An 8,677-nucleotide genomic window follows, 5' to 3' on the forward strand; every position below is an offset into this window, starting at 1 on the left:
CAGTGTATCAGCGTCAGTCATTATAATCTGAACACACATCTGTATACTGTATCAGTGTATCAGCGTCAGTTATTATAATATTAACACACATCTGTATACTGTATCAGTGTATCAGCATCAGTCATTATAATCTGAACACACATCTGTATACTGTATCAGTGTATCAGCATCAGTCATTATAATCTGAACACACATCTGTATACTGTATCAGTGTAGACAGCATCAGTCATTATAATCTGAACACACATCTGTATACTGTATCAGTGTATCAGCATCAGTCATTATAATCTGAACACACATCTGTATACTGTATCAGTGTATCAGCATCAGTCATTATAATCTGAACACACATCTGTTTACTGTATCAGTGTATCAGCATCAGTCATTATAATCTGAACACACACCTGTATACTGTATCAGTGTATCAGCATCAGTCATTATAATCTGAACACACATCTGTATACTGTATCAGTGTATCAGCATTAGTCATTATAATCTGAACACACATCTGTATACTGTATCAGTGTATCAGCATCAGTCATTATAATCTGAACACACACCTGTATACTGTATCAGTGTATCAGCATCAGTCATTATAATCTGAACACACACCTGTATACTGTATCAGTGTATCAGCATCAGTCATTATAATCTGAACACACATCTGTATACTGTATCAGTGTATCAGCATTAGTCATTATAATCTGAACACACATCTGTATACTGTATCAGTGTATCAGCATCAGTCATTATAATCTGAACACACACCTGTATACTGTATCAGTGTATCAGCATCAGTCATTATAATCTGAACACACATCTGTTTACTGTATCAGTGTATCAGCGTCAGTCATTATAATCTGAACACACATCTGTATACTGTATCAGCGTCAGTCATTATAATCTGAACACACATCTGTATACTTTATCAGTGTATCAGCGTCAGTCATTATAATCTGAACACACATCTGTATACTGTATCAGTGTATCAGCATCAGTCATTATAATCTGAACACACATCTGTATACTGTATCAGTGTATCAGCGTCAGTCATTATAATCTGAACACACATCTGTATACTGTATCAGTGTAGACAGCGTCAGTCATTATAATCTATACACACATCTGTATACTGTATCAGTGTAGACAGCGTCAATCATTATAATCTGAACACACATCTGTATACTGTATCAGTGTATCAGCATCAGTCATTATAATCTGAACACACATCTGTATACTGTATCAGTGTATCAGCATCAGTCATTATAATCTGAACACACATCTGTATACTGTATCAGTGTATCAGCATCAGTCATTATAATCTGAACACACATCTGTATACTGTATCAGTGTATCAGCATCAGTCATTATAATCTATACACACATCTGTATACTGTATCAGTGTAGACAGCGTCAGTCATTATAATCTGAACACACATCTGTATACTGTATCAGTGTATCAGCATCAGTCATTATAATCTGAACACACATCTGTATACTGTATCAGTGTATCAGCATCAGTCATTATAATCTGAACACACATCTGTATACTGTATCAGTGTATCAGCATCAGTCATTATAATCTGAACACACATCTGTATACTGTATCAGTGTATCAGCATCAGTCATTATAATCTGAACACACATCTGTATACTGTATCAGTGTATCAGCATCAGTCATTATAATCTGAACACACATCTGTATACTGTATCAGTGTATCAGCATCAGTCATTATAATCTGAACACACATCTGTATACTGTATCAGTGTATCAGCATCAGTCATTATAATCTGAACACACATCTGTATACTGTATCAGTGTATCAGCGTCAGTCATTATAATCTGAACACACATCTGTATACTGTATCAGTGTATCAGCGTCAGTGATTATAATCTGAACACACATCTGTTTACTGTATCAGCGTCAGTCATTATAATCTGAACACACATCTGTATACTGTATCAGTGTATCAGCGTCAGTGATTATAATCTGAACACACATCTGTATACTGTATCAGTGTATCAGCATCAGTCATTATAATCTGAACACACACCTGTATACTGTATCAGTGTATCAGCATCAGTCATTATAATCTGAACACACATCTGTTTACTGTATCAGTGTATCAGCGTCAGTCATTATAATCTGAACACACATCTGTATACTGTATCAGCGTCAGTCATTATAATCTGAACACACATCTGTATACTTTATCAGTGTATCAGCGTCAGTCATTATAATCTGAACACACATCTGTATACTGTATCAGTGTATCAGCATCAGTCATTATAATCTGAACACACATCTGTATACTGTATCAGTGTATCAGCGTCAGTCATTATAATCTGAACACACATCTGTATACTGTATCAGTGTAGACAGCGTCAGTCATTATAATCTATACACACATCTGTATACTGTATCAGTGTAGACAGCGTCAGTCATTATAATCTGAACACACATCTGTATACTGTATCAGTGTATCAGCATCAGTCATTATAATCTGAACACACATCTGTATACTGTATCAGTGTATCAGCATCAGTCATTATAATCTGAACACACATCTGTATACTGTATCAGTGTATCAGCATCAGTCATTATAATCTGAACACACATCTGTATACTGTATCAGTGTATCAGCATCAGTCATTATAATCTATACACACATCTGTATACTGTATCAGTGTAGACAGCGTCAGTCATTATAATCTGAACACACATCTGTATACTGTATCAGTGTATCAGCATCAGTCATTATAATCTGAACACACATCTGTATACTGTATCAGTGTATCAGCATCAGTCATTATAATCTGAACACACATCTGTATACTGTATCAGTGTATCAGCATCAGTCATTATAATCTGAACACACATCTGTATACTGTATCAGTGTATCAGCATCAGTCATTATAATCTGAACACACATCTGTATACTGTATCAGTGTATCAGCATCAGTCATTATAATCTGAACACACATCTGTATACTGTATCAGTGTATCAGCATCAGTCATTATAATCTGAACACACATCTGTATACTGTATCAGTGTATCAGCGTCAGTCATTATAATCTGAACACACATCTGTATACTGTATCAGTGTATCAGCATCAGTCATTATAATCTGAACACACATCTGTATACTGTATCAGTGTATCAGCATCAGTCCTTATAATCTGAACACACATCTGTATACTGTATCAGTGTATCAGCATCAGTCCTTATAATCTGAACACACATCTGTATACTGTATCAGTGTATCAGCATCAGTCATTATAATCTGAACACACATCTGTATACTGTATCAGTGTATCAGCATCAGTCATTATAATCTGAACACACATCTGTATACTGTATCAGTGTATCAGCATCAATCATTATAATCTGAACACACATCTGTATACTGTATCAGTGTATCAGCATCAGTCATTATAATCTGAACACACATCTGTATACTGTATCAGTGTATCAGCGTCAGTCATTATAATCTGAACACACATCTGTATACTTTATCAGTGTATCAGCGTCAGTCATTATAATCTGAACACACATCTGTATACTGTATCAGTGTATCAGCATCAGTCATTATAATCTGAACACACATCTGTATACTGTATCAGTGTATCGGCATCAGTCATTATAATCTGAACACACATCTGTATACTGTATCAGTGTATCAGCGTCAGTCATTATAATCTGAACACACATCTGTATACTGTATCAGTGTATCAGCGTCAGTTATTATAATATTAACACACATCTGTATACTGTATCAGTGTATCAGCATCAGTCATTATAATCTGAACACACATCTGTATACTGTATCAGTGTATCAGCATCAGTCATTATAATCTGAACACACATCTGTATACTGTATCAGTGTATCAGCGTCAGTCATTATAATCTGAACACACATCTGTATACTGTATCAGTGTATCAGCGTCAGTTATTATAATATTAACACACATCTGTATACTGTATCAGTGTATCAGCGTCAGTTATTATAATCTGAACACACATCTGTATACTGTATCAGTGTATCAGCATCAGTCATTATAATCTGAACACACATCTGTATACTGTATCAGTGTATCAGCATCAGTCATTATAATCTGAACACACATCTGTATACTGTATCAGTGTATCAGCGTCAGTCATTATAATCTGAACACACATCTGTATACTGTATCAGTGTATCAGCGTCAGTTATTATAATATTAACACACATCTGTATACTGTATCAGTGTATCAGCATCAGTCATTATAATCTGAACACACATCTGTATACTGTATCAGTGTATCGGCATCAGTCATTATAATCTGAACACACATCTGTATACTGTATCAGTGTATCAGCATCAGTCATTATAATCTGAACACACATCTGTATACTGTATCAGTGTATCAGCATCAGTCATTATAATCTGAACACACACCTGTATACTGTATCAGTGTATCAGCATCAGTCATTATAATCTGAACACACACCTGTATACTGTATCAGTGTATCAGTGTCAGTCATTATAATCTGAACACACATCTGTATACTGTATCAGTGTATCAGCATCAGTCATTATAATCTGAACACACATCTGTATACTGTATCAGTGTATCGGCATCAGTCATTATAATCTGAACACACATCTGTATACTGTATCAGTGTATCAGCATCAGTCATTATAATCTGAACACACATCTGTATACTGTATCAGTGTATCAGCATCAGTCATTATAATCTGAACACACATCTGTATACTGTATCAGTGTATCAGCGTCAGTTATTATAATATTAACACACATCTGTATACTGTATCAGTGTATCAGCGTCAGTTATTATAATATTAACACACATCTGTATACTCTATCAGTGTATCAGCGTCAGTCATTATAATCTGAACACACATCTGTATACTGTATCAGTGTATCAGCGTCAGTTATTATAATATTAACACACATCTGTATACTGTATCAGTGTATCAGCGTCAGTCATTATAATCTGAACACACATCTGTATACTGTATCAGTGTATCAGCATCAGTCATTATAATCTGAACACACATCTGTATACTGTATCAGTGTATCGGCATCAGTCATTATAATCTGAACACACATCTGTATACTGTATCAGTGTATCGGCATCAGTCATTATAATCTGAACACACATCTGTATACTGTATCAGTGTATCAGCGTCAGTCATTATAATCTGAACACACATCTGTATACTGTATCAGTGTATCAGCGTCAGTCATTATAATCTGAACACACATCTGTATACTGTATCAGTGTATCAGCGTCAGTCATTATAATCTGAACACACATCTGTATACTGTATCAGTGTATCAGCATCAGTCATTATAATCTGAACACACATCTGTATACTGTATCAGTGTATCGGCATCAGTCATTATAATCTGAACACACATCTGTATACTGTATCAGTGTATCAGCATCAGTCATTATAATCTGAACACACATCTGTATACTGTATCAGTGTATCAGCGTCAGTCATTATAATCTGAACACACATCTGTATACTGTATCAGTGTATCAGCATCAGTCATTATAATCTGAACACACATCTGTATACTGTATCAGTGTATCGGCATCAGTCATTATAATCTGAACACACATCTGTATACTGTATCAGTGTATCAGCATCAGTCATTATAATCTGAACACACATCTGTATACTGTATCAGTGTATCAGCATCAGTCATTATAATCTGAACACACATCTGTATACTGTATCAGTGTATCAGCATCAGTCCTTATAATCTGAACACACATCTGTATACTGTATCAGTGTATCAGCATCAGTCCTTATAATCTGAACACACATCTGTATACTGTATTTCATTAACAGTATACAGTATTTCATTAACAGTGTGTTCATTTTCAACACGCTTTCATTAACCCTAAACACAATCACACAGACACAGAGGTCACGCTTCAATCTGATGGCAAATGTGATTTCTCATGTCAAAACCCCTTTAATAACTCCAGCGCTGCTCATGTGGCTCACGACACGCTGGACCCTGATATCTGCATTCAGTGCATGAATCAGTGAATCACATGTAAGCTCTCAGGAATCCCTTCTACTCGTTTACTAAATCGGTTTAGCAGAGATCACATTAAAGGGAAAGGATGTGCTGAAGAACATAAACCTCATGATTTCCTTTCCTCAGACTGAACAGCCACAAACACTGATGTTTGTTCAATCACTGACCTGACTTGAGCTGAATAATGACACCATTGTGTTTTAGAGGTGCTTTACAACAGCATTTGAATGAAGTTTGCATCAGTCATTCTGATATTTTCCTGTTTATTACAAGGTGTCTGCTGGGTCTTAAAAAGTATTAAAAGTTGATAAATCAATTTAGAGAAAATTAAGTATTAGCCGTGTTTGACGTCAGATTGTGCGCCGCTATCCGGCGTGTTTGACGTCAGATTGTGCGCCGCTATCCGGTGTGTTTGACGTCAGATTGTGCGCCGCTATCCGGTGTGTTTGACGTCAGATTGTGCGCCGCTATCCGGTGTGTTTGACGTCAGATTGTGCGCCGCTATCCGGTGTGTTTGACGTCAGATTGTGCGCCGCTATCCGGTGTGTTTGACGTCAGATTGTGCGCCGCTATCCGGTGTGTTTGACGTCAGATTGTGCGCCGCTATCCGGTGTGTTTGACGTCAGATTGTGCGCCGCTATCCGGTGTGTTTGACGTCAGATTGTGCGCCGCTATCCGGTGTGTTTGACGTCAGATTGTGCGCCGCTATCCGCTGTGTTTGACGTCAGATTGTGCGCCGCTATCCGGTGTGTTTGACGTCAGATTGTGCGCCGCTATCCGGTGTGTTTGACGTCAGATTGTGCGCCGCTATCCGGTGTGTTTGACGTCAGATTGTGCGCCGCTATCCGGTGTGTTTGACGTCAGATTGTGCGCCGCTATCCGCTGTGTTTGACGTCAGATTGTGCGCCGCTATCCGGTGTGTTTGACGTCAGATTGTGCGCCGCTATCCGGTGTGTTTGACGTCAGATTGTGCGCCGCTATCCGGTGTGTTTGACGTCAGATTGTGCGCCGCTATCCGGTGTGTTTGACGTCAGATTGTGCGCCGCTATCCGCTGTGTTTGACGTCAGATTGTGCGCCGCTATCCGGTGTGTTTGACGTCAGATTGTGCGCCGCTATCCGGTGTGTTTGACGTCAGATTGTGCGCCGCTATCCGGTGTGTTTGACGTCAGATTGTGCGCCGCTATCCGGTGTGTTTGACGTCAGATTGTGCGCCGCTATCCGGTGTGTTTGACGTCAGATTGTGCGCCGCTATCCGCTGTGTTTGACGTCAGATTGTGCGCCGCTATCCGGTGTGTTTGACGTCAGATTGTGCGCCGCTATCCGCTGTGTTTGACATCAGATTGTGCGCCGCTATCCGGTGTGTTTGACGTCAGATTGTGCGCCGCTATCCGGTGTGTTTGACGTCAGATTGTGCGCCGCTATCCGCTGTGTTTGACGTCAGATTGTGCGCCGCTATCCGGTGTGTTTGACGTCAGATTGTGCGCCGCTATCCGGTGTGTTTGACGTCAGATTGTGCGCCGCTATCCGGTGTGTTTGACGTCAGATTGTGCGCCGCTATCCGGTGTGTTTGACGTCAGATTGTGCGCCGCTATCCGGTGTGTTTGACGTCAGATTGTGCGCCGCTATCCGCTGTGTTTGACGTCAGATTGTGCGCCGCTATCCGGTGTGTTTGACGTCAGATTGTGCGCCGCTATCCGCTGTGTTTGACGTCAGATTGTGCGCCGCTATCCGGTGTGTTTGACGTCAGATTGTGCGCCGCTATCCGGTGTGTTTGACGTCAGATTGTGCGCCGCTATCCGGTGTGTTTGACGTCAGATTGTGCGCCGCTATCCGGTGTGTTTGACGTCAGATTGTGCGCCGCTATCCGCTGTGTTTGACGTCAGATTGTGCGCCGCTATACGCTGTGTTTGACGTCAGATTGTGCGCCGCTATCCGCTGTGTTTGACGTCAGATTGTGCGCCGCTATCCGCTGTGTTTGATGTCAGATTGTGCGCCGCTGCGTACGTCTTGACAGCGCTTGATAGCGTGTTTTTGCGTTTTCATGTAGACGCAGATTTTTTTGAAACCGAGCATGTGTGGACGGGATTTTTTTTTAAAACGCAGGAGGAAAAACTCCGGATATAAGAATACCCGTGTCCGTGTTGACTAGGTCTAGGTTTAGTTGTGCTATCTTACAATCAATATATAGTAAATGTAAGTTGAAGTGTTGCTGATGTAACCGGTTAAAACTTGAAGTGGCGATGAGGTCTTAAAATGTTTGGAAAGAGTCTTAAAAAAGGTCTTAAAAGGTATTATGAAACAGTTAGTTCCAGTTCTTGATTCTGATTGGTCAATAGTTGTGTTTTATTCACAATAAACCGCTTCACCCAACGGTTCTCTGTATCACTACACAACACCCCTAGCAACCACTCTTAGCAACGCAAACACATGTTTGTTCTCATTGATATTGTTCATTGAAGTGTATAGACCGAGTATTGTGAGTGAGTAAGTGTGTGTACCTGCATTTACAGTAGATTAGCATTTTCCTTCAGGTCAGACTATATTCATAATAAAATATCCTGTTTGAATGTCCGCTGGATATCTTGTGTATTTAACAGTTCAGGGGTTTAG

General features: G+C 39.4%; 1 protein-coding gene across 18 annotated transcripts in view; it reads left to right on the top strand.

Annotated features, from left to right (window-relative positions):
- The window catches only part of rapgef6 (Rap guanine nucleotide exchange factor (GEF) 6), a 187,406-nt gene that overhangs the window by 120,876 nt on the left and 57,853 nt on the right, over window positions 1–8,677 (top strand). The gene's annotated exons all lie outside the window — the stretch shown is intronic.

This window comes from Siphateles boraxobius, unplaced genomic scaffold (genome assembly GCF_051911475.1).
Source record: "Siphateles boraxobius isolate OS27281-9 unplaced genomic scaffold, OSU_SipBor_1 125, whole genome shotgun sequence".
NCBI lineage: Eukaryota > Metazoa > Chordata > Actinopteri > Cypriniformes > Leuciscidae > Siphateles > Siphateles boraxobius.